Source organism: Tympanuchus pallidicinctus, unplaced genomic scaffold, assembly GCF_026119805.1.
Source record: "Tympanuchus pallidicinctus isolate F22 unplaced genomic scaffold, pur_lepc_1.0 scaffold8, whole genome shotgun sequence".
Lineage (NCBI taxonomy): Eukaryota > Metazoa > Chordata > Aves > Galliformes > Phasianidae > Tympanuchus > Tympanuchus pallidicinctus.
This window is the reverse complement of record NW_026294802.1, coordinates 2595636-2619683: the sequence shown is the minus strand read 5'-3', so window position 1 is coordinate 2619683 and position 24048 is coordinate 2595636. Positions and strand designations below refer to the sequence as shown.

General features: G+C 42.0%; 1 protein-coding gene across 3 annotated transcripts in view; it reads right to left on the bottom strand.

Annotated features, from left to right (window-relative positions):
* Positions 1-24048, bottom strand: part of MICAL3 (microtubule associated monooxygenase, calponin and LIM domain containing 3) — a 155307-nt gene that overhangs the window by 129787 nt on the left and 1472 nt on the right. Inside the window, exon 1 of one of the 3 annotated variants that reach the window (XM_052668226.1) lies at positions 14734-14866. The exons of 1 other annotated variant lie outside the window; for it this stretch is intronic. The gene's annotated coding sequence lies outside the window, so the exon portion shown is untranslated. Of the gene's footprint in view, positions 1-10243; positions 10364-14733; positions 14867-24048 lie in introns of those variants that run through there. One more of the 3 variants, XM_052668225.1, reaches the window with a different exon arrangement.

The following is a 24048-nucleotide window of genomic DNA, read 5'->3' as shown; positions in this document are numbered from 1 at the left end:
TTCTCTAACCATGGCAGCTGTTATTCCCCTAGAAAAACAGAAGAGCTAATAAATATGTTTTTACGGTAATCTGTAGACATCTAGAAGGTGCCAAACTTTGGTCTTCAAGCAGCTTGTTAGGAGAAGGCACAGTAAGTGCAGGGTGGGGGGTGGAATAATTCCATGCCAGGCAGACAGCACAATTCTGTTTGGGTTGAATAAATCCTGAAACAAACTATAAAACCTCTTCTAGTAGTCCTACTGCAGGTCACCTGCCAATCAGTAACAAAAAAGGGACCAAAAAGGCCACAAACAGACCTCTTGCCATTCTAGTTAGCACCCTGAAATGCGAAGGAACCGACAATAGAACAGCAGACAGGCTCCACCCTTGCTACAGCAGTGCAGCCTGCCAGCAAGTGATTTATCAAGGCTCCACAGCCTTGCAAACTGGAAAGCATTCTTCAGGCTCCTGCCAGCTGTCTCAACTCAGGTTAATACCAAAACACTAGTTACAAAGGCTGTGACAAGCTGCACTGAAAACATGATTAGAAGGTGCCACTCAAACACATCACCTCCATACTTCTCTTAAATCTAAGGAAGCTGACTATTAGATCACTGGCACTAACTACTTTCATTAGCTTTTTTTCCTTCCTAGAAGCACCTTTGTGACTTCTCTTTCACCATTCTCAAGCACAGGGATGCACAGCTGCCTCACCAACTTCTGAAGGTGGAGAGCAACACTAAGGACAATTCACAAAGAACCAGATCCAAAGGGTTCTGCCAGCAGAACACCAAAGAGCATCCAAGCATCAAGCAGTCTGTGTGCTCTGCTGCTTTGTAGGCTGAGCTTTCAGCCTGGTCACATGCTGAGCCCTACAAATGCATGTGGTAAAAGCAGTCCCAATCCCAAGTACCCCGAACACAATAAGCCCTGCATCCAGGCCAGCAGTCACAGAGGTTACCGCAACATACGAAAGCTCTCTCTTCTATCAGTGAACCTGAGAGATGCACAGAGGTGCAAAGCTTTGACTGTTATGAAAGCATCAGAGCTGCACTTAGCTTCCTCATTCTTCTGTATTACAGCCAGTAAAATGAATCACAGTGCATGAGCACCTGTTTGACTGCTCAGAGAGGCCTCTCCTAGCAGTGCTCCCACATGCACTTCCTCTCTCCAAACTGTGCTGCAAGCCTTGAATTAACACTCTGCAGAGTTGATGTGCTACTTTCACAGAACAAAACAAAATGAGGCAAATGAGCAAGCCTTTCAAGTCTAATTTCAGATGCTGTTAAGATGCTGAAAACCAAACTGTTTGATCAGTGTACAGAGCCAAGCAGGAAATTGGCTTAATCCTGAAAATATTCTACACAGAGAAGGAAAATACCTGCAGTATAAATAGTTCTGGTTCAATATTGCTGCCTCAAGGGCCTAAAGATTAGTAGGACAGGAGTACGTCTGAATTAGAAGCACCTTACCTGCCCTTTTGACCAATGCTTCACCCAGAGACAAACAGGCTTGCAGGGTCAGAGAAGAAACTATGAGTATTTCTGCTTTTTAAAAGATGATTTTTGTGTTGAGATACATAACTAACCGTAGCTGAAGTCATATCTTCAAACATTCAGCATTCAGTCAAAATTTCTTGTTTATGAACTACTACATGAATCACAGTTAAAAAAAAACACCTGTCACTCTCCTGCAAAACACTGTCCTTGAAATCTCACACAAGCAGTAAGCATTTTTAGACTAAGTGAAGGTTATGAGAAAAGCAATGTCATTTGCAAATGAGCTCTCTGGAGCAGGAAACATCTGAATTTGAGTTCACTGCTGTTCAAAACAACTTACCCAGCATTTAGTATGAAAGCTTCACACAATCTGTTTAATCAAAGGTATATTTTACGTATAAGAAGGAGCTGGTTTCTAGAAACAAAAATGCATCTGCTACAACTGAGCAACAAACATAGGCACTGAATAAGGCTTCAAAATAAAAAGAATGACAGAAGAAAAAGCTTTCCCCCCTTTTGGGCACATTTTGGACGCTGAGAAGAAATGAAAAGAAGGATACACTGTAAGGAGGGAAGTGAGAGGGAACAGAAGGAATAGAAGGAAGGATGGCTGCTTTTCAAGGATAGATATAACCGCAGTTTCAGTTCATGTGATGCAACAATACAGACCATATGAACTCATGGTTTGTGTGTTTATATATGAATACACACACACCCTTTGCTCACCACAGACAAGTGTGGCAGGAGGGACTGAGGATTCTGATGATTACAGCCCCACATGCCAGCAGTTTTCTTCCCACTGATGTCAGTGCAGCTTCAGAGCAGCCAGTATCCTGAATCATCAGCTCTTGATATGTAATTCTACAGGTAAGACTCAAAAGTAAGGATGACTATCAACACTGTTGTGTTAGAGGCAATTTGGGATTCAATGAGTAAATATTCCTCTGCAGCTTCCAAAGCAAACTTCAGCAGGAGTCAAGTCTGCATACCTCACATTGTTAGTCCAGCACGGAAGAACAGGTCAGTACAGGAGCCTCCTGGAAATGTCCCATCAAAAATCTCCCTGTAAAGCTCTATCTCCAGGCTTCATTCCGTCATTCCACGGAAATATTTTCATTTCACTGAAACGTTTTTTTGGGGGGATGGTTGGAGGCACTGTTAGTATCATGAATACTTGAGGAAAGGCAAAATTCCCCTTCCCCTGTGCACACCCGTATCTCAGATTACAAAGTGCTTTGTAATTACGTTGGATACTTCATATTCAGAATCGGGTGTATGTTTCTTCAAAGTTCCAGATTTTACTTCTCATTTTGAACTTTATTATGATTGTTCCTCAACTTACTCCTTACCCTGCTTGCAGTGCTGAACACTGAACACAGCAGCAGTTCCAAGGCTCAACATTTTGCAAGATCATGCAGTTGATGCTTTATCATAAACTACATCCCTCATACAGCTTTTATGTAAGTTAAAACAAAGCGTGCTTTTAAATAATTGTTTATTTAAGAATAAAACAAAAAAATGTGACGGTATGTCTTGAGAAAAGAATAGTACTGGCAAGAAGTTTGAAGCCATTATTTATACAGGATGAACCCAGCTTTTTCCAGAACGTGACCAGAATGTGATACATTGTCATAGCTGCAGACTCAAAGCTCAAGCGACTGCTAATAATTTTGTACATTAGCACAAAAGTTACTTACTAAATCTTCTACTTAACTCTAGCATCCAGCTGACTGATCAAGCCCAGAGTACATCTGGTGTACCTGCACCATTGGCATAGAACAAAATTGTGTTCGAGTCAAAGCATACAATGAATTATCGTGTATCAGCAGTGGCTGCCAAGTTCCACAGGACCCAAAGAATACTGATAGATATTACACTGTAAATAGCATTTCTGCATTGTCTGTTTTAACATGCTTAAAAGCCAATATTTTAACATACAATTTGAGCATACTTGGCCAAAGAAATCTGGAGGCTAACATCAAAATGAGGCCTCTGGTATCATTTTAGATATCATTAAAAAATAGCCTACGCTCAACTTGCAACCAGTACTAGGGTGAGAAAATAGCCTCTACAGCCTCCTCTACAATAATACACATTTCCCACAGAGCAGCAGAATGTTAAGGAAGATATATTTATGTATTCAAACTAAGTCAAGGATGTGGACAAGGATTTTGCCTGCCTAATAGCACTGAATGCCAAATATACATCACCCTGAAAAAAGAAGGGAAGGAAAAGCTAGATGCACACAGCAATTCTGTAAGTTGAGCCGAGCCCAAATCAGAGGAGGAAAGAAAAAGAACCAGCAATCAGCTGACCTACACAGGTTCTTCTACAAGATGAGATTCACTAATGCTGTGCACCCAGCCTTTTTCTTTTGGTGACGCTCTCAAGAAGCTTCTCTGTGGAGCACAGCAAACCTACGTGGTTCTTCACAATCCAGTGCAGCTCCCAAACACTTCTTTCTATCACGAAGAACCACAAGCATTTGGAAACCTCTCAATACCTGTTCTCCCACAAAACATTCACACTGTGTCCTGAACATGGAAGAGTCTTTGAGTAGCACTGCTCAATCCGGAAGGAAGTTTTTGCAGGAAGTACTGAACATTTGGACTGCAGGTGCTTTTAAGAGGTTACTTCACCCCCTGCAGTGATAGAAATAATTATGATAATACTTTAATGAGAAGGAAAAAGCCCTGGCTGATATTAATAGCTCCAGTGGAAGGACGCAAAACACAACTGTCTTTTCTACTTGCTGTGAACTAGAGGAAACTCCAACTTCCTTCCTACAAACCTCCATCAAAGGTTTTGTATAACCTTGGATTAAGATTCTTACATAAGAAGATATTTCCGATTAATGGCTAGGGAATAGGCCTCTGCCAATATTTAAGATACAGCAACAGCCTCTCCTACTCACCTTATAAAACTACTTGTGAAGTTTGAACTATTCAACAGAAACCTTTCTCACAATGGTTACTGGGTTTACTTTGTGGAAGTGAACAGGCCTGACTGAAATGCAAAACCATAAGTTTGCTAGTCCAACTCTTGCAAAGATTCATCCTACAAAAAGAAACTTCACTGCAGAATTATCTGTGTATATTCCAAAACATCTTTATTTGATGTCAGTCCTTTCCATCAAACAAAAAAGCTCATCAATAAACTACTCGCTTTCACACGAGGCCACAACAGACGAAGATTCCTGAAGCAAAGCAAATCTCCTGAACCTCAGAACAGTGAGAGAACATTATCCTAACATTCAAACGGAGATGACTAGCACCAGTGATAGAAAAATTAAGGCACAAAGAACATCAACACACAGACTCTTAGAGCTAGGAGTTAAAAGCAAAAGCCTAAAACTCTACCTTCCACCCAAAAGTAGCCCTGGAAGCCCTATAACTGGGATGCAATTCAGGACCTTTTCAAGTCAGTGCGCCGAGCAAGGCTACAGCCACCTCAGCTCAAACCTCAGTAAGCCTTTCCCATCTCTATACTGCAACTCTCGGCTCACTGGCAGCAATTTGCTGGATACCATCCCAACCATCTCAACAAAGTAAATAGTGTAGAGACAATTACTTTAAAACACATCATCCAACTCTGCGTATTTCCTCATACACAACCAGAACTCCATCAGGAAGTATCTCTACCCAGATGGATAGATTTCTTTCTTTCCACAGCAGCATAATATCACTGAGTGCACTTTACAAAGCAGTCTCCTCACCCAGAATGGTGCAGAATATGAGTATGCATTCTAAGAGGGCAGAAAAACCAGTTTCTGATCTTCTGCAGAAGACAAATTAAATAAGCCAATGCATTATAAGGAAGGTTCTCCTCAACAGAGGAGAAGATATCCTCCTCAGAGTAAGATATCTGAGGCACTGGGGAAAAAAAATCAGGAGCAAATTTATGTAAATGGCTTTTCCTCCAATGCACATCCTAACAAACTGGACAGCAAATTTCACATGGACTCAAATGGAGACTCAGCTCTTCTTACATGACCTTTCCTTCCCTCCTTCATTGCCCAAGAAATATCACACCATGCTAAACTTTGACAAAACATACTTAATTCAGCTCCTAGCAGTAATCTGCTGAAGCAGCTAGCGCCTTCAAAGTCCAAATGAACTGAAAGTTAATTAAACTGCTTGTTGCAAACACAAATCTTTGAGAGGCCATCAAGCTCACCTAACATAAAGAGAAGGCTATGATAACACTCAGAAGGCTAAGTATTTATGCCAGGGCACAATTTTTTTTCTAGAAATTGAGCAGTTTCTCAATTTAAAGCTACTTTTCAGTTCAACTAATTTGTCCAGAGTCCCAGGTTTCCAAGGATGCAAGCTTTCAAAGCCAGTATTTTAGAAGAGCCTAAAATTTCCATATGTCTAAGTTCCACCAATTCTCACTGCAGTTTGGCCCTATAGGAAGTCCTGCAAGAAGTGTTCTGCTGTGAAAAAGAAGGTGCTCCTGCTGTGACTGCAACCAATTCCAAAAAGGCTGCCTCCACAATGCTGGAAACGCACGTAGAAGAAGTGTAGAATATCTCATCCTCACTATTTAATGACATCAATACACCTGATCTCCATACAAACCAATTCCAGTGATTTTACTGTGAGGAAAGCTTCTGGCAAAGTCGTAATCAAGGTCATTTATTAACATTTTAAAACTAAAGAACACCTGCAGTAAATTCTCCCTTTCTTCACATTGCCCCTGTGCCCCAGCCCATGCCATCAACCTTACTTTCTCTTTCCTACAGATGCCAGTCCAGATCTTCTCCCCAGCAGCATGAATTTGCTTGAACAGTTAAATGGTGCCCCACCTGAGAGAAGAATACTGACATAAACACCACAATCTATGCAAACTGAGATCTCCCCAAACTGAGTCTGTAGTACTTCAACGTACCAACGCAGCTCTGGCTTTTCAAGAGCCTGTATCTGTCTTCTAACAAAGTCCAGGGCAAGCTGACAGCAGCTGGTGATAGAGCCAAGCCCACTCCCAAAAGCTTCAACCCTACAGTTATCTTCTTTGCACAGGGTGCTTTGTGCTCCAAACATGGAGTTTTCCCACCATGAGAAGAAAAAAGCAAAGCAGCTGTTTTGGTTTATGGGCTGTGACCCAGTAAAGCAGACAGCCCTAGCACGTAAGGTAACACTGCAAACATTAGAGCACTCATGAGGAACAGAATGGGAAAATATTGTTACCTGCAGAATCAGCATGATGCTACATTTCCACACCTCACTACTGACAAAGAAAGGTGGCTGTATCCAGTCCATTTAGGGGAAGAGTTCAAGAGAATCGGGCACACAGCTAGGATTTTAGGATTAAATTCTGCTCCATTACATTCAAAATGATGCTTTTAATGTAGGCAATGACAATTATTTATCTCATTCGTAATGAGGCTTGTGTTTATTTGGAAAGGATTTAAATCACATTACTGCCAAAAGTAATACTTACATGCAATTTATGTAGTCATTTTGTAAAGAATAGAATAGGGCATTTGTGTTAGAATAGAACTAATGTCAACAGGCCTGTCCTCGCTTACCGGGCACAGTAACCTTACAAAGTCAAAAGAAACCGGTTTATGCTTTTGCTTCTTCTTCATAGAAGTTGAACCAAACAGCACTACATGTCCCAAGCCTGTTGTTACCACAGGGAATCCCCAGCTGTAAAGCTTCAACTCCACAAGCAGAAGAAAACATCTTTTCTGCAAATCAAACTGCAGCAGTAATGTATAGCACAAAGCTTCAGAGAAGCTTAGAGCCGGCGTGTGTGCTGTTGCACCTATTAAATTCAGTGTGTTCATTCGTTATGGTGGCATTTATTAATGTCTTCCCAGTACAGGAGAAAACCAGCTATGCAAAAGAACATGACACATCATCAAGCTGACAGATCTCAAAGATTTGCTCTGCTAGCACAGTATACATCTTACTTGAAACCAGCAAGCAGTAGAACATTTTCGAAGAAGCAAGATACTCAAGAAAACTGCATTTCTTCATTGTGCCAAATGAATCTCCGGACATAGTCATAACATAAGTGGTAAGCATAATATGCCTGGGAAAGAGGAGAGCAATGAAGTTCAAATTGCAGCTGCTGCTACACAGAGACAAATACATGAAGAAAAACAACATAAGTCTTACTAACATGCTGCACTTACTGGGTAGTGCTCCTGACTTCTGTGCGACAATAATAGGAAATGGAAGTATCTTGCCTTTTTCACAGAACGTACAAGTTATGAAAACAGTATGAACACTACGCATTTTCCAAGAAGCCACTCTCATAGAAAGGCAGAAGAAACTTGCAGCTGTGTATGAGATAGCCTCCTATGCTTCAGCTGTTTCATTACAAACTAACAAAAGGGAACATTCGGTGTGTTCTTTGCTGCCATAAGCACTCACCTTAGAATCAGAGTTTGTTTCAATAAGTTCATACTGCCACCAGACCAAAAGTGAATCAAGTTCTGGTCAGAAATGCTGCAAACTCTTTGCAGCCCTCTCCCCTCAGAGCCAGGGTCTGAAGTTTCACTTCCCCCACGCCACAGAAGTGGCACTTACAGGAAAGTCACTTTCTCCTTGATGAGCATTCCCCATAAAGGAAGCTGACTTGTAATTAATAAATGGTAATGGCAGGGCTTTTCCTTCCCGTTATCTAACCATAAGTTCTCTATATTTTAAAGCTTGACACTTCTCTGGGGCCAGAGCCTTGAATTTCTGGTCATCTCATTTTTTTCTGTGGCACATAGAGAAGTCACAGCTTGTTCTGGAAGTGTGAAGCTGACATCTGTCTAGGGTCCAAAAATAACTTCAGTGGAACACCTGAATCCAGGTCTGTGAGGAAGGCGACTTAGAGAGACAACTATCAGTGCAGTATAAGGAAACTGATCCTCAGAAAGAGCAGGGAAGTTACTTTTGCCACAAATTCCTGTTGCAGTGCTGTCTAGACTTACAGACTTCTTTTATAACACACCCATGCCAGAAAGCCCAAGGGACTGACAGCCAAAGAACAATGCCCTATCAAATAGCCACACAACAGATTCTTGTCACCACTACATCAGAGCAGGAGAAAACTGGGGAAAGGCCCCTTTCACTTGCCCTTAACCAGAGATCTTGAGTGCGTATGGAGGCTGAAGACTCAATCCCAAAACGAATACCTCAAATGCCTCCAGTCAAGACACCAAATTCCAGCTTAGATTTGTGGCTTCTTTTCAACTTACTGAGGAAAGAAGGGACTTAGTCTTCAAGAGAGGAATTACAACCAGGTTTATAGCAGCAAAGGCACACCATTCTTAGATTTCTTTGTTTTTAATGCTGCTATTTACCAACAAAGCTGTCCCTTCACACCTGGCAAGTCAACCATTCAAAAACCCTACACAAAATCTATGTGTGAAATGCATCTCAGACAGACTGAAAGAACGAGCTAGATCAGGAAAAGCAGAAAGTCATTTGCTCATTTAAGTGCCCCAAGAAGTCAGAACAGAGACTGGAGGAAAAAAAAATAACAATAAAAAAATCCACACCACACACATTTCCTCCAGCTGACGAACTGCACATAAGTCAGATAAGAAAACACAGTCACCAAGTCTATGGGTTGTTTGAGTTTTTATTATGTCTCATCGTTATTGTCAGTACTGGCCTAGGCACGATTTCCCATCTTTCTACAGACCCTGCAGTCAGCACTTCTAATTACATAGGGGAATGTACTTCTCTCAGTCAGAAGTGTTAAAACCAGCCATAAAAATCTGGAATCTTTCAAAAGTATGATGAAAATAAGAGACAGGTCAGGCTTACCAAAATCAATAAGCTGGCATTAGAAGACAAAATCTGCACAAAGCTGTTCTGCTTACTTCCCTTTCTGAAGGCAGTGGTTGATTTTATTTTTCCCTATTAATCTTATGCTTCATCCCTATTAAAGGGCCAGGCAGGAGCAGCAAGAGTTCCTGCTCTACATTACTCCTGCCAAACTGAGCTGTCTCTTCTCTGCTGGCTGACCTTAAACACACAAACAGAAAGGTTTCCGAGATGCTACCTAGCTGATCATGGAAATCACCTCCATAATTTAATTTGCAAGCAAGTAACTCAGTGTGGCCAGAAGGAAGAAAAAAAAAAAAAAAAAAAAAAAAAAAAAAAAAAAAAAAGCAACACCTCCATTGTACTGAGCAATATTAAAAAAAAGTATGTCCTAGGGCACAGTGATTTCAAGAGAGGAAATCCATCCATCAAGAAGGATCACAACTAGATGTAGCACACTGCCTTACTCCAGAGGCAAACAATGCAACAGCAACAGGATCATGCACTGCCTTGGAAAATGGATGAGCATGCATCGATTCTCAACTATCGACTCCAAGTCAGACCAATTCAGCATCTGACTGCCTATTAATTCACTAGTTTCTACTGTATGAGAATGGTTCGTGCACTGATTTTCCCTGCCTCCAGGTTTGTTTGGTGCTGTTTTATTCCCCCTTCCATCTGTTATCTGACACCTTATGAAACCAGAATGTGTGAGCGCTGCCAGAAGCAGTATTGTACAAGGACAACTATACTTCATATCTCAGTATGGCTCCCTGTGTCAGCTGAGGAGACTAGACAATTTATAGAAAGTTCATGGACTAAACATGCATATAGGTAGCTTTTTTTTTTTTTTTTTTTTTTTTTTTTTTTTTTTTTTTTAAATAAAAGCCTGTGTAATCAATAGATATCAAGATGTTATAATCACCATATAATCAAGAGAGTTAGGCAAAGTAGACAACGACAACAAAAAGAGAATAAGTGGAAGAGCTTACCCTTCGGCTGAGCTCACCACAAAGCACCAAGAGAGGTGATCTCCAGAAGAGATCCTTCCCCTCTGGTAGCCAGCTCTTCAATAGCTCTAGGAGGGGTGCAGCCAGGCTCCATCCCTTCCAGCAGCACAGTGAATGGCCTCCACCTGTGCTCCTCTGCCTGACTCATGGCTCGTCTCAGGTGATCAATCAGAGGTTCAGGCCGTGACTCCGCAGTTCCCATAGTTGTGAGGTTTACAGGAAGAGGACACCAGATGGAAGAATCACAATCAAGTCCATCTTTGTCTCTCAATTGCATACTTCGTATTACAATGACAAAGTTAATAAAAACAGAAATACTCGTTCCTTGGTTTCCTGAAAGAGCATCAAGTGATACAAAATTACAGAATGGTCTAACTAATTAATAACTCAGGGCTGGCCCATAGAGTGCAGAAGGCTGTATTCCCAATTCTCAAATTATCCACGCAGTGCCGGTATTCCCCCGTGAAGCAGCAGTCTTTCAACATTTACATCAGAATGATAGTTGTGCCAACAGGAAAGCTACAGAACCAAACACTCATGCTCTTGCTACAAGAAAAAAAAAAAAGTAAAAGGAATAAAATTAGCACAGAGAGATCATAAAGTACAATGGAAATTTCAGTAACACTAAAGGTGTCAAGGAGGGGCTTCAATAACACTGTAGATATGGCAGCAAACAAAACACGCTATTGATTTCAGAAGTATTTTTTGAAACTACTATGAATCACAAATCTCAAAATGAATAAATAAAATGTTAATGCATACATCCCTACAAGTAGCTTTACTAACATGCAGTCCAGTGAAATTGCCAACTTCACCCGTTACTCCAATCCTAAACCACAGAGCACACTGAAGACAGTTGTTGGGTTGACTCCAATGCCATTCACTTCTCCATCTGTACTCGGGTATGCGGACAGTGGCACACAGCACAGGTTCCCATTCAGAAAGTCACCAAAATAAGAAAGTGGGAAAGACTTTAAGATTGTCACAAGTAGAAATTACACTTTAAAAAAAAAAAAAAAAAACCTAGGGTTCATGACTCTTTTCAGAGGGAAGAGAAGGTAGAAATTACTTTACTTTAAATACTATTTTGTAAGTATGTGTTTGTATACACACTACGTGCCAAGTGGCACAGTTACAAGCTATCACAATTTTCCCAGGCCTGCATCTATTCACACCCACACTATCTTGCAAATTCATACCCTTATGCATATGTGAAAACAGATGTAAGGATTCATTAGTATTTGCATAAGTTGCTATTTCATGCCCTCAAACTTGTATATTCACAGACACTGAAAGTCTCCTTCTTAATGTACTGATCCCAGGAGGTGATGTGGATTCTTATCCTAACCATGTCTAAGCTCACAAAGGTCATCTACAATACAACCCTGCGCTTCATGCATTTCCCTTCAAAAGCCAAAAGGACACAGGCTTTTATCCCTTTTATAAAATGGCTGGAACAATCAAGATGAAAGGACTTCAGAGCAGTGTTAGAGCACCAGCATTCTCACCGGTTTAAAAGGTAACACTGCTTTCCCAGATAAGAACAGGTCACAGACAGAAATCCTGCAGTGCTGCAAATGCCTATCTAAACTAGAGAGCAAAGTACAGGAGAACGACAGAAAAGCAACTGTGAATATCTCCTGCACATTGCACCCTGCTTCATGCGCAGTTCTGTGAAACAGGAAAGACGGATGGATCCTTCCTTTCCAATTTATTTCCTTTCAAACTTCCCTTCGAGGCTTTTTGTGTATGTGAGTAACATTTGGACCTGTCAAGGTTAGGACTCAGTTTCTTCAGGCAGTGAGACAGATCACCTCGTTTCATTCTCCAAGTGTGGTGAGACTTTATAGAAAGTTGTTTTCCACAGAATTGCAGGGTTAGAAGGGAGATCAGTGAATCCAACCCCCCTGCCAAAGCAGGTTCCCTACAATAGGTAGGCATCCAGGTAAGTCTTGAGTATCAAAGGAGACTTCACAACCTCACTTGGCAACCTGTTCCAGTGCTCCATCACCCTTACTGTAAAGAAGTTCTTCCACATATTAGTATGGAGCTTCCTATGTTCAAGTTTTAGATCACTGCTCCTTGTCTCATTGCTAAGCACCACCAAGAGCCTGGTTTCATCCATTTGCCTCCTATCTCCCTTCAGACATTTATAAATACTTATCAGATCCTAACTCAGTCTTCTTTTCCCCAGGCTGAACAGACACAGGTTGTTCATCCTCTCCTCACACAGGAGATGCTTCAGGCCCTTTATCATCTTTCTGGCCCTCCACTGGACTCCTTCTAGGAGATCTCTGTCTTTTTCTTTTTAACTGGGGAGCCCAGAACTGGACACAGTAGTCTAAGTGTGACCTCACCAGGGCAGAGCAGAGGGGGAGAATCACCTCCCTCAACCTGCTGGCCACACTCTTTTTATTGCACCTCGGGATACCATTTGGCTTTCTTGGTCAAGTTAATTTCACCCTACCACTTCCTAAACAGATCCTGACACACAGTGACTCCTACTTAATTTTATTTGAAAGCATCATCCTAAGGGCACACTGATGGACAGAGAGCCCTCCTGGATCAGTGCAAAGCCCTTTGAAAGAATCAGAGGGGAACTACTTGGCTAGAAGAATCTCACTAAAGCCTAAATGGTACTTGAACATTAATCTAAAAAATTAGTTCTTAAAAAAAAACTAAAACAATCCCAAACCCAGTTACAGTATTCTAATCATTTTTACCATGCTGCTTTGAGTCACTAATTAACAGGAAAATGTAGTCATTTCTTCAGTTATCAGAAGGTTTCTCAACATATTTGGTAATAATTAAGAATGAACAACTAGTACACATTTTGTCATTACAAGTATTTTTATGAGGTTCCTCCATAGAGAAGGGGATTTTTCTTTACAAGACCAGCTGATGCAAGCAGAAGTGGCCAAGCTCACAAGCACAACTGAGAAGCTTACAGATCTATGAGGGAAAGCAGACACCAGCTAACAGGGAACTTTGGTGTCAGAGACAGCAACCCCATCAGCAAGCCACCCCCACCTGACCATTAGTGCCATTACAGCCACTGTGGGACTGCACTGTATACCAGACCAGGTTCGCTATCTTTCCTTCCAGCAAGGCTACTTTTCAACTCAGATCAGTTTTCTGATTAGACTTCTCACACGTGCACAGACAGCTGTCCTGGGTGACAACAAGATGAGAAAAAGAAGCAGCATCCCAGGATAAAAACCAAGCAGCTGGAGGCAGGAGCACTGCCCAAGACACTTCTAGAAAACACACCCTTCTAATTGTTCCCCCTTGACATTTAGCTTTGATGATTGCTTCTATTGTTTCAGATGTGAAGGACCTGAGGTCTCAAGGCCCATCCATTTACCAAAAAGTAACCCGCTTCACTAAACAATGTAGCTATAGGAAAGCTGTATATAAAGCCTGTTAAGAAAACAACCAACTCCTGTCTCCCTTTAGTATGGTCAGATTTGTAGCTTTGCTGTTATCAACATTTAATTCAAGGGAGGTATTTAAAAAAAAAATAAAAAAAATAAAAAAAAAAGAATACTGAAATGAAGCACTATTCTCATTTTCCCCCACTGGCTCTGCAGCTGCAGTCTAGATGAGAAAAATCCTGGTTTTAATAACGCTGGAAAGAAAAACCATTTTTAAGTGAAAAGTACAAGTCAAGCAAGAGAGGAATTTTGTTTGTTTGCTTCTAGAGTTGCCTTTTTATTTAACAAAACACAATGGAAAGCATAAAAATCTCAGAAGATTGAAGGAAGAAACAATGCCCTAAAGGAAGGCAGCACAGAGGCTCCAACAGCAGGCAAGAACGATTAGGCTGTAGGTCGCTAAGCTGCACAGACTCAAAGACCCTCTCCTGCCCAAAACTTATGCCTGATTATTCACAGGCTGCCATCTTGATAGTTGCCATGCAATTGCTCCAGTATGCCTGCTATACATTTATTTCTTCTTGCTCGTGAGGCCTTAAGCCAATTCAATACCCACAAGAGATTTGACACATCTTTCAGAAGCCTGGGGACAGCAACATTTATAATACCACACAAAGAGGTGGCAAGATGTAGCTATTACACTTTCACTGAAAAATCAAAATGGATCTCTACAGAGATACAGAACATTTAAGCTGCCCCCACCCAAACAAAGGGCCTCCCAGAAAATATTTTCCTAAACACAAGTCACACCTACATTGTTTCACTGGAACGGACACTCAAGGTCACTCACCCCCCAAAATCCTACCCTCCCTTCTGTTGGTTTCTGTGGATCCTCAGATATGAGACTCTCTGAAGCTTTCTCTTTTCATAGCATTGCATCCAGGCACCAGCACGGAAGCCTGCTGTATTTCGCAGACTCTGCCGTTAACCAAAGCTTCGTCCCATATTCACCCAAATTCTCACTAACAGCATGGTGATTTAACAGACATCCCCCTGAATTTTGGAACAAAGCATGCCACATATCAGATGCTCACTCACCCAAGAGCTCACAGCCTGCCACCACAGGGGAAGAAGAGATGGGAAAGAGCTCCTAATCCCTCTGTGTTTGGCTGCACAGCTCTCTCCCTCCTGTGCGCTGCATTCTGTGCAACTACTGCAATGCTCAGTGCAAGCAGACTCACAAGAGCAGCCAGAAAGCAGTCCGGAATGTCCAAAGCTGAGCAGAGGTGTCCATCCCAGCTCGAGGGTGGTTCCTGCACAGGAAACCTATCATCTACAGCACCTTGGGCAAAGGGAGGGTCACAGTGACAAGCGGCCGCTGAAAGGCAATAACTAGGGCGAGAGAGAATAATAAAGCCAGAGAAACTGTGTGACTGCACACATGTGTGTGTGTGTAGGAAGGGAAAAGAATAAGTGGAGCAAATAATGAGTGAAAGAATGGAGTAAGTATACAAAGAAAATTATTTACTGAACAGACTGATTGTGCTGCTGACCTCAGTTCATTCCTCTCCAAATTTTAACTCCTTACTACCAGGGCTCTGCTCATGCAGTAAGCTCATGTCCATCACCAATGTCCCATCACCACTTAAAGCTGCCACAACCACATCTCACAGGTGAGAATACACTCAGGCAACAGACCACTGCTCAGTTTCAGTGCTCTAATAAATTGTCACAAATTAAAACATGTTTATTGAAGGCTTGGTCAGCTTGCACCCCTGCCTCCCCATTCTACTCCCAAAGAAAAGCCCTCTTGAACCCAGAGCTGAAAGGATTGGCTAGGGTGCATATTACCACCATTTTTAAGACCTTCACAGAAAGGAGAGCTGAATATTGCCAGCTTATAAAAGTCAAATGTTCACCGAGCACACCTTTCCACAGAAAGCACTGCTGAATGCAGGTTAATCCCATGGCCATGACCTTGCCACCTACAGATTTTACTGCCATAACAAATTCCACTGAGCCTGCAAACCTTCACTACGCATAACTCACCGTGAACTCCCATTTATCAGAAGAAAGTTGTATTTTGCATGACAGGAGCTACTCCAAGTGGAAAGTGCATTCTACTTGGGGAAACGGGCAGAGAAGTGACATAACTGATAGGAAATACATTTTAAATATTACATATTTTAAGTCGTTATTGCATTTGCCAACAGGATCACCTGCTCTCAGGTTCCCCAGCACCAGGGATACTCAATGATATTGCCTGCACAAAGAAGCAAGCAGCAAGTCCCAGCAAAATGATGCAGTGTAACCATCAACATTACAGGTGATGATTGCACTATATTGCCTAGCATTTTATTCACAGCACTGAAAAACCTAAAGTCCATACTGCTGTGAAGAAATTATTCCAAATACAGCCAAACAATACGACTGACTTTGTAAACAGCCTGAAGGCCGTTCCATTCTCTTGTCAAATGTCAAAGGACCCAGTTAAGTCATACAAATTAAACCAGAAAACTTGCAATTACCACTGTAGCAAGTGAAACACAATTCTAGTTTTCAAAAAAGTCAAATCAGCTTAAGCTAAGACAGCTGCCCACTCTTGCTTCCTGAATTGCAATAATTAACACAGCATTTTAAGGCAGTTCATCCTCAACTCCAGCAGGCTCATTCATCTGACAACACTTCAATTTCCAGCTTATTTCAGAGTCTTCCCTTCAAGATCCACCACTATTGTGATACCAACAAGGAAAGGAACAACCAAGAGACTGGTTAGCATGGAGCTGGCATTTCCCTGCCAGGTCAAGTCTCTCCTACAGGTCTTCAACCTACCAGGCTCAGTCAGTCCTTCTCCTTGTCTTAACTACTCCTTTCTTTTTTTTTTTTCCTTTTTTTTTCTTTCTTTTTTTTTTTTCTTTTTTTTTTTAATATCATGGTTCTGAAATTCCTTGCTTTCTTGAGAGCCTAGAAGCAAAGTACTAAGCTGAATTTGCCAGCAGATACTGACTGCGAGAAAGCATCATGCACAATTTGCACAAATGTGCACAAAGCACATTTCTAAGTTATCCAAGTCTGCACAAATGCATAATGCTCAGTAAAGAATTTACCACGGTTGTTGTCTTCCATCAAAAAGCCTTACTGCCTGAGATATTCTCCTGTATGCTAACTGTTCCTAACAGGGCCCCATCTAGCCTGATTTTGAATGCCGCCAGAAACGAGCACCAACAGCTTCCCTGGGCAGCCTGTGCCAGGGCCTCACCACCCTCAGAGTAACAATTTCCTCCCAATATCTAATCTAAATTTCCCTTATATTAGTTCAAAGCCATTATCTCTTGTCCTATCATTGCATGCCAAAAGTCCCTCCCATCATTCTTGTAAACCCTCTCAGGTACGGACTGCAATGAGGTCTCCCTGGACCCTTCTTTTCTTCAGGCTGAACAAACCCAACTCCCTCAACCTTTTTTCATGGGAGAGATGCTCCAGCCCTCGGATCATATCCATGGATCAACTCTGGAGCTGCTCCATGTCTTTCTTGTGCTGGGGGCTGCAGGCCTGAACTCCAGATGAGGCCTCACAAGGGCAGAGCAGAAGGGGACAACCACCTCCTTCACCCTGCCCTGCTGGTCACCCATCTTTTCATGCAACCCAGGATACTGTTGACCTTCCAGGCTCACAAATGCACACTGCTTGCTCTTGTTGAGCTTTTCCACCAGAACCCCCAAGTCCTTCCTGCAGAGCTGCTCTGTGTCCATTCATCCCTCAGTCTGTACTGGTGTTTGGGACTGCATTTCTTTAATCATCTGATTCACCAATTAAATGAATCACAGAATTTCTTGGGATGGAAGGAACCTTAAAGACCATCTAGCTTTGTGAAGTCATCTAGACATAACATGATTCCAAATGAAATCAGCACCTTAATGAAATGTAACTGTTGCAATGGCACAACTGAATTGACAACTGTAGATTAATAAAACGTACAGGTACAGGAATACAACACGATAAGGCTATTTGACCTCTTTGAGAAATGTTTTCTTTGAAATTTTCTGGTGTAGTGGAAACAGCAAAGAGCCCAGCTTTTTGGCACAAAGAAGGAAAGCTTACAAGATGCTCCTCCTGCAGAAAGTAATATTATTAGGCTTGTGAAGCACCACTGTTTCACAACAGCCACAGCGACTATCCTGAGACAAAGCCCACATCAAGGCAGAAGTTAGAGAAGAAAATCATGTTTTCATAGCAGAGAATGAAGGACAGTGCACAGCACTTCCTGAACTCAAGCATTTGGTTTTGACGTAAGTTCAGTTTAGGAATATCCACCTTTTAAACTAGAGTAGAAGAGTTTTGAGGAATAAAGTTATGAAGCCATCTATTCTTGAAGTAAATAAGCCTTCTCCCAGAATGTAGTTTCACCAATACTATCAGCTAGCATTAGAGAAAGGAACAAAGAAAGACATTTTTTCAACCTACCTTTTTGGAGATTACTAAACACTTGAATTCTTTCTATCTTAGCACTGCAGCATTTTACAAGACTGTTGCTTCAGTAACTACTTAAAAATAAGCTCCCGAGAGTGCAGATAGCATTAAAACAAGCCTCTCCAGACTGATGACACATCTAGACAAACGCCTGCAAAAGGGCACATTAGCAGAAGACTTCTTCTAAAGGGAAGCAAACATCTCAAGTGACACAATCCAAGCAATTTAGCTGTTTTAGATCACAGCTGAGATTACTCCATTCCTAAATGAACATTAATTGATACCCTTCCCCTCCCCCCTGGCAAAAAAAAAAAAAAAAAAAAAAAAAAAAAACAAAATCCAGCAAGCTGCACAGCTAATTCAGTCCATGAGACATACCCTGCTCTTACATTTGTTCCTCCTGGCTCACCCTGCTACAAACAGGCTTAATAGCAATTGCCAACAAAATGCAGTAGTTTCTCCTCTCTGCACCAAAGAAGAGTACAACACTAAGAAACCCACCAGGTGGGAAACCGCAGTGGGAGACCAGAAACCAGAAAAAGAGGGCAGTAGGTTAAAGGAAGGAAAACGTGTAGGAGGTGGCAACCAAATCTTTACTTTGTAAAGAATCTAAAATTCAGCCCTACCAGGCCAGAAGATTCTGCCTCTTGAGAAGGCACTGGCTAGAAAGGGGGCAAAAAGAGATGGGAGAGTAAAGAACAGTCAAAACATAAGCAAGCCAGAAATGAGAGAGGGGCTACCTGCTTCATGTGCAGCACACACAACGAGACCCTTTCTGTGCCAGAGGGTAATGTAGACCAGGAGTCTCTTCCCCTCAGGAACTACACAGGGCATACACTCATGACCACAATCATATTGTGACAGTATCAGTAGACTGCAGATCAGTATATAAGGGCCACGTGTAATAGCTCTGATTTTAGGAAGCCCCAACACTTACTGTCTGGCTAGGACACTAGCTCAAGGAACATGGACAACATGGTATGAGTGCAAAGAACTGTGTCTGAGAGACAGTTCAACAGGAAATCCATTTGATGTCATGAAGGCTGACCAAGCTGACGGAAGGAGGAAGATAGAGGATGTGCCAGAGACCTATGGCCTGAATGCAGATTGGTTATTCCAGCACAAAGGTTCCTGCATAAATACATACCTCTCACACATGCACAGTTCTCCAAAAACCCACAGCTGACTTGATTTGTAGTTGGCTCACATCTTGAAATAAATTCACTGTCAAATAAAATCCTATTCAGTGCACCAAATTCAAAACTTACCAGCATTTGCCAATCGAAACATCAACAGAAAATTGTATTTGCATTCTTCTACTCTCATCTGCCTTATTTAAGCAAATACATATATATATGTATGAGCAGGGGCTTGTTTTCCATGCTTTAATACAGTGTTTGGCACAGCAGAGTCCTAGCTAAGTCTCCAAGCGTAAGTGTAACGCAGCAGGCATTATATGTAATGCAAAAGCAACACAACTAGTATTAGGATAGAACAACGGTCCCAGTTGTAGCCCATCTGCCTTCTCCAGAGCGTGGAGATAATAATTCATTGCGGAGAATTATTAGCAGCAATCTCCTGCTGTTATCTTCTAGATAACTGCTCCATTTTCACACAAACTTCTATGTTTTGAAGTACTGGATGCAGACCAGGCATCACTAGTCGTCTTCTCATATACTTTCTGCACTTGCAAGCAGTCCTAACTCTCCCAGGAAAGTCCATAACAAGACCAGTGACACTTGTAAGACCCAGAAGAAATCTGAAACACCAGGCATGCAGCATTGACCTCCCCAGGCTCACCAAGGAAACCATACACAAAGGCTAACTCTGAACTAATCTTTCTTTACAATCAAAGCAGGAAGAGGCACAGCTCTACAGAATTCTCAGTGGGAGCCTTGCTTAATTAGTGATTTACCTTGGCTAAGTGAATCACCAAAAGCATGCCACTTGCCCATAAACTGTTTGCCCTTCCTGGCAATCTAAGGTAGTTTTCCCTCCAAAACAAAGCAGAACTCTGTTTATAGCAGCTGGAGTACCATACATAGTGCACACAGGCTTGCTAAAGAAATAACTTTGCTCTATGAAGAAAGATTAGTGAAGTATTCTGTCATTTCAATATTTTAAATAAGATTTCAGTGCAAATACTGCATCTTTCTGTGCAGATCACCACACAACAGAAATGAGAAAGCCTGCCATCCTCCAGTCACAAGACTGTGGTGTTGCAAGTGTCCCAGCAGGAGACCCAGAGTAAGTAGTCTGTTACATGGGTGGGTACCAACTGTTGCTGGGTTTAACTGGTTTGAGCCAAATTTGGTTTCAGTTGCTTCAAGTTTCATTTCTTGAATGAACCCCCCAAAAAATCCAAGTGTTAAATAGCACAAATCTTAGCAAGCTTCAGCATCTTACAGAAATGGAGCAGAGATTCTGCTGTCCTTTTCACAGGACCTGTCCAAATGGAAGCCCACTTCAACAGCTGTGTAACTACATATCACATTTTAGAGAGACTAACAGAAGGGCAAGAAGGAATTCCCAACCATCCCAATAGAACCAACACAGTTCTACCAGAACCACAAAGAGATGCCAATGTCAGATAGGACTTGCACAGCCACAAGACTTTTACTGGCATGGCAGAGATAACAAGATATGATCCCACAAAGATAAGGCTTCCACAAACATGATTTCTTTTAAGGAAAAACAAACCTTCCAGCAAGAAGTCTCCTCACAGACTTAAAGAGATCTCAGTAAGTTAAAGGGAGACCTCTTAAAGTTATGCTATCCATTAAGTCACTTCAATTCAAAAGTTACTTGATGAGTAGCGGGATTATACCCTAAAACTTCCTGAGACACACACAAAAAGCTCAATCCAAAGAATAACACAGCCATGACAATAAAGGACATAACTAAAGTAAAGCTTTAAAGGAAGATGCTTTTCCTTAATAGAAGCCTTCCATGCACTGAAATGCCCTCTTCCTTCAACCACAAGCAAGCCTTCCCTGCAAGCCTCGCCTCACTTCAAAGCACTGCAGATTCAGAGGAATTACTTCCAAACAGCAGGGCAGAAAGCAGTAATACAGAACAATTTCCTTCTGGCCAAAGAGGAAATTGATGCTGTAAGCAGGTTATTTCCCAGATTTTAATTAAGCGTACGCTCTAATACCGATGCAGACAAACACAGCAAAAGACCCAAACCATCAGATAAACATTCCTAATGTTGGAAATAAGCAGCACAGAAAATGGAAAACTGCAGGACTGAAGCTTTGTTTTGTAATGTACAGTAAGAAGCTTGAGACTCCCAGCCTAAATCAGAAGTCTACTGTACAGTATGCTACAAGGAGCAGAAGAAAGCACATCTCCTGCACACAGGCTCCAACTCAAGGGACGGGATGATAGCCAGACAAGTAATTCCAAAGAAAGAAGGGAGTACAGCAAAAAGGCTCATGCATTCATAACAATAAGCTCACTCAACCACTGTCTAGCTGTTGCAGTTCAGCCAGTGGTAGAGGATGGCACTAAGGACTTCCCTGCAGTTCTCAAGGCAGAGGCTGAGGCAGCTCCATTGGTGTTTGTGAGACCCTCATGATGAGACAACAGCATCTATATCTGCCACTCCTCTTCCAGGATCAACAAGGTAGAGACAAAATCCTGTCCTTGGAAGGTCAGCTTGGATGTGGCTCTGGGCAGCCTGGTCTAGCGGCTGGCAACCCTGCTCAAGGCAGGGGGGTTGAAACTAGATGATCCCTGAGGTCCTTTTCAACCCAGGCCATTCCATGATTCTAGGAAAACAAGGAGCCTTTAGTGCCAGCCTGAAGGTTAGCAGCTCTGACAGCTGGGACTGTGTCAGATTCTCCATAGCATGCCACTCTCAATGACAGCTGAAACTGACCAAGAAGAAAAACAGTTTATGCATGTAGCTTCAGGACCCACATAGAAATGATTTTGTTTAAAGCCTTAATGGCAAGCAAACAAAAGCACTTCTTTCAGTAAAAATGGTCACTGTTTTGAACAGTTGAGTGTCAAAAAGAAAACCAGACACAAAGCAAGGACAGCCTAGACTAGTTTTAACCATACGGCTAGACACAAAAGATCATATCTCGGAGATGCCATGGAGAAAGAAAGAAAAAAGTTAACATATAATCCAGATAAAGATCTAGGGAGAAGGCAGAAATGACAGGCTGAGAGAAAGGAATGTGGTAAAAAGGTTTTCCTCGTGATTTCCATAGCTTTCTTCAGAACCCTTTCTAAAAAATGAAATGCAGTTGTGTCATGTGTCTATTGCAAAAACAACAACTTCCAAACAGCTGATTCCTGTCAGAGCAACAGGGATTCTACCTTCAGTAAGAAGCTATGCTGCTACTGCACATCTTCAGCAGAAAAATTACGAGTTCTCCTTGAGAACAGTGGGATGAAACTGGTACTTCTTTTCCTGAAATTGAAATGGTTCTGTTGTTAATTTACTGCTGTCTAAGAACAGCAAGACCTTGCACTTCCTTTCCTAGTCACACCAACTGTGTTTGAATGGAGATAATACAAATGCCTCAGAAAATGAAGAGAGATGCATCACCTTCCTCTTGCCACCAAGCCAAAAACCTGCCGTTTGATCAAACTGAAAAGGAGCAGGGAGCAAAAGGGAAGCTGTCCACAGAGGTGAGCAACCTTCCACTCCTTCAATTGCCTCTTACAAAAGGGCACTGAGTTTCTATCAGAAGATGCTCAAGAGCATCACTGTGCCTCTTCAAGAGGCAACATGGACAAAATGGTTAAGAGCTATGATCCATGTCAGTTTAGTGTTTGCATCAAGAAGCCAAATGCTGTTAGAGCCTTACTAACTACCTACCCTAACTACCCCAAAATTCATAAGAAAAAGCTGGAACAGACAAGTAATTCAGTGTCTCCATCCCAAAAGCTTGGTTGAAATCCAGATGTTTTCACACCCTTCACAAGCCCTGGCTACATGCTGATCTCTCACACACAGTATTAAGAGTGCATGTTTGCATTCCCCCAAATGTGTTTTCTCTTTCTCCCCCTCCCTTGCGCAATTATAACAGAAGATGTCATTCAGCTCAGGAGGGAGGAGGAGAAAAAGGAAGGAAAGGGTGGCGATTTGATGTGCCTATATTGGCTCACCTCTTGCTGTCTGTTGTGTTGGTCTCCCCTCCTAACAAAGAAAAAGTGCCTGCCTCTTGCACTTCATCACATCTTTTCCAAATTGCAGAATGAATGCTAGATCAGTATCATTACTGCTTTATTGCCACCCCTGTAATTGCAAGCAGCATTCCCACAGCTGGCATTTCAGTTAAAGCCATATAATAATAACAGACTACAGAGGTAAGACAAGCCCTAACAGCATGTGTGTTTTACTGGTGTAAGTGACTCCGTGCTTGGACCTTACATATCACAGATCACAGCCCTGAAAGAGAGCTACTTGGATGGAAAACTGTAACCGTAAGCTGAAGGATGTTTCCATCCCACGCTGTTCAGATGTATATCAAGCAGCAGAGAATGGATTCCTAGAACACTGTGCTAGATGCTGCATGGCTGAAGCAAGCTTTGACCAGACTGCTATCACAGCCGAATGGCAATGGGATCAAAACACCTAAGCCTTCTCTAGGGTAACAGCACCGAATTAAAACTGTAACAACAACAAAGGTCCACCCACAGGCTCCACTGCTGCTCTCACCAGTTTTCTGCGACAGTCAAGAAGTGATGCCATTTGGAACAAAGACAGACAACATCATCACGGACAGTTCTCCCTCTCCCTTTACCTTGAGCTGTGAATTCCACTCTAAGATTATGCTGGCAATACAGCCACTGTGTGTGCAAAGCAGGGCGGGCGGGGGAATAAAAAAGGAGAGTTAATCCATGAGTGGATTAAGCAAGTGACTGAGAAGTCATTCTGAAATCCTGCAAGCAGAGAGGAGCACATTCAGCTGAGGACCAGCTCTG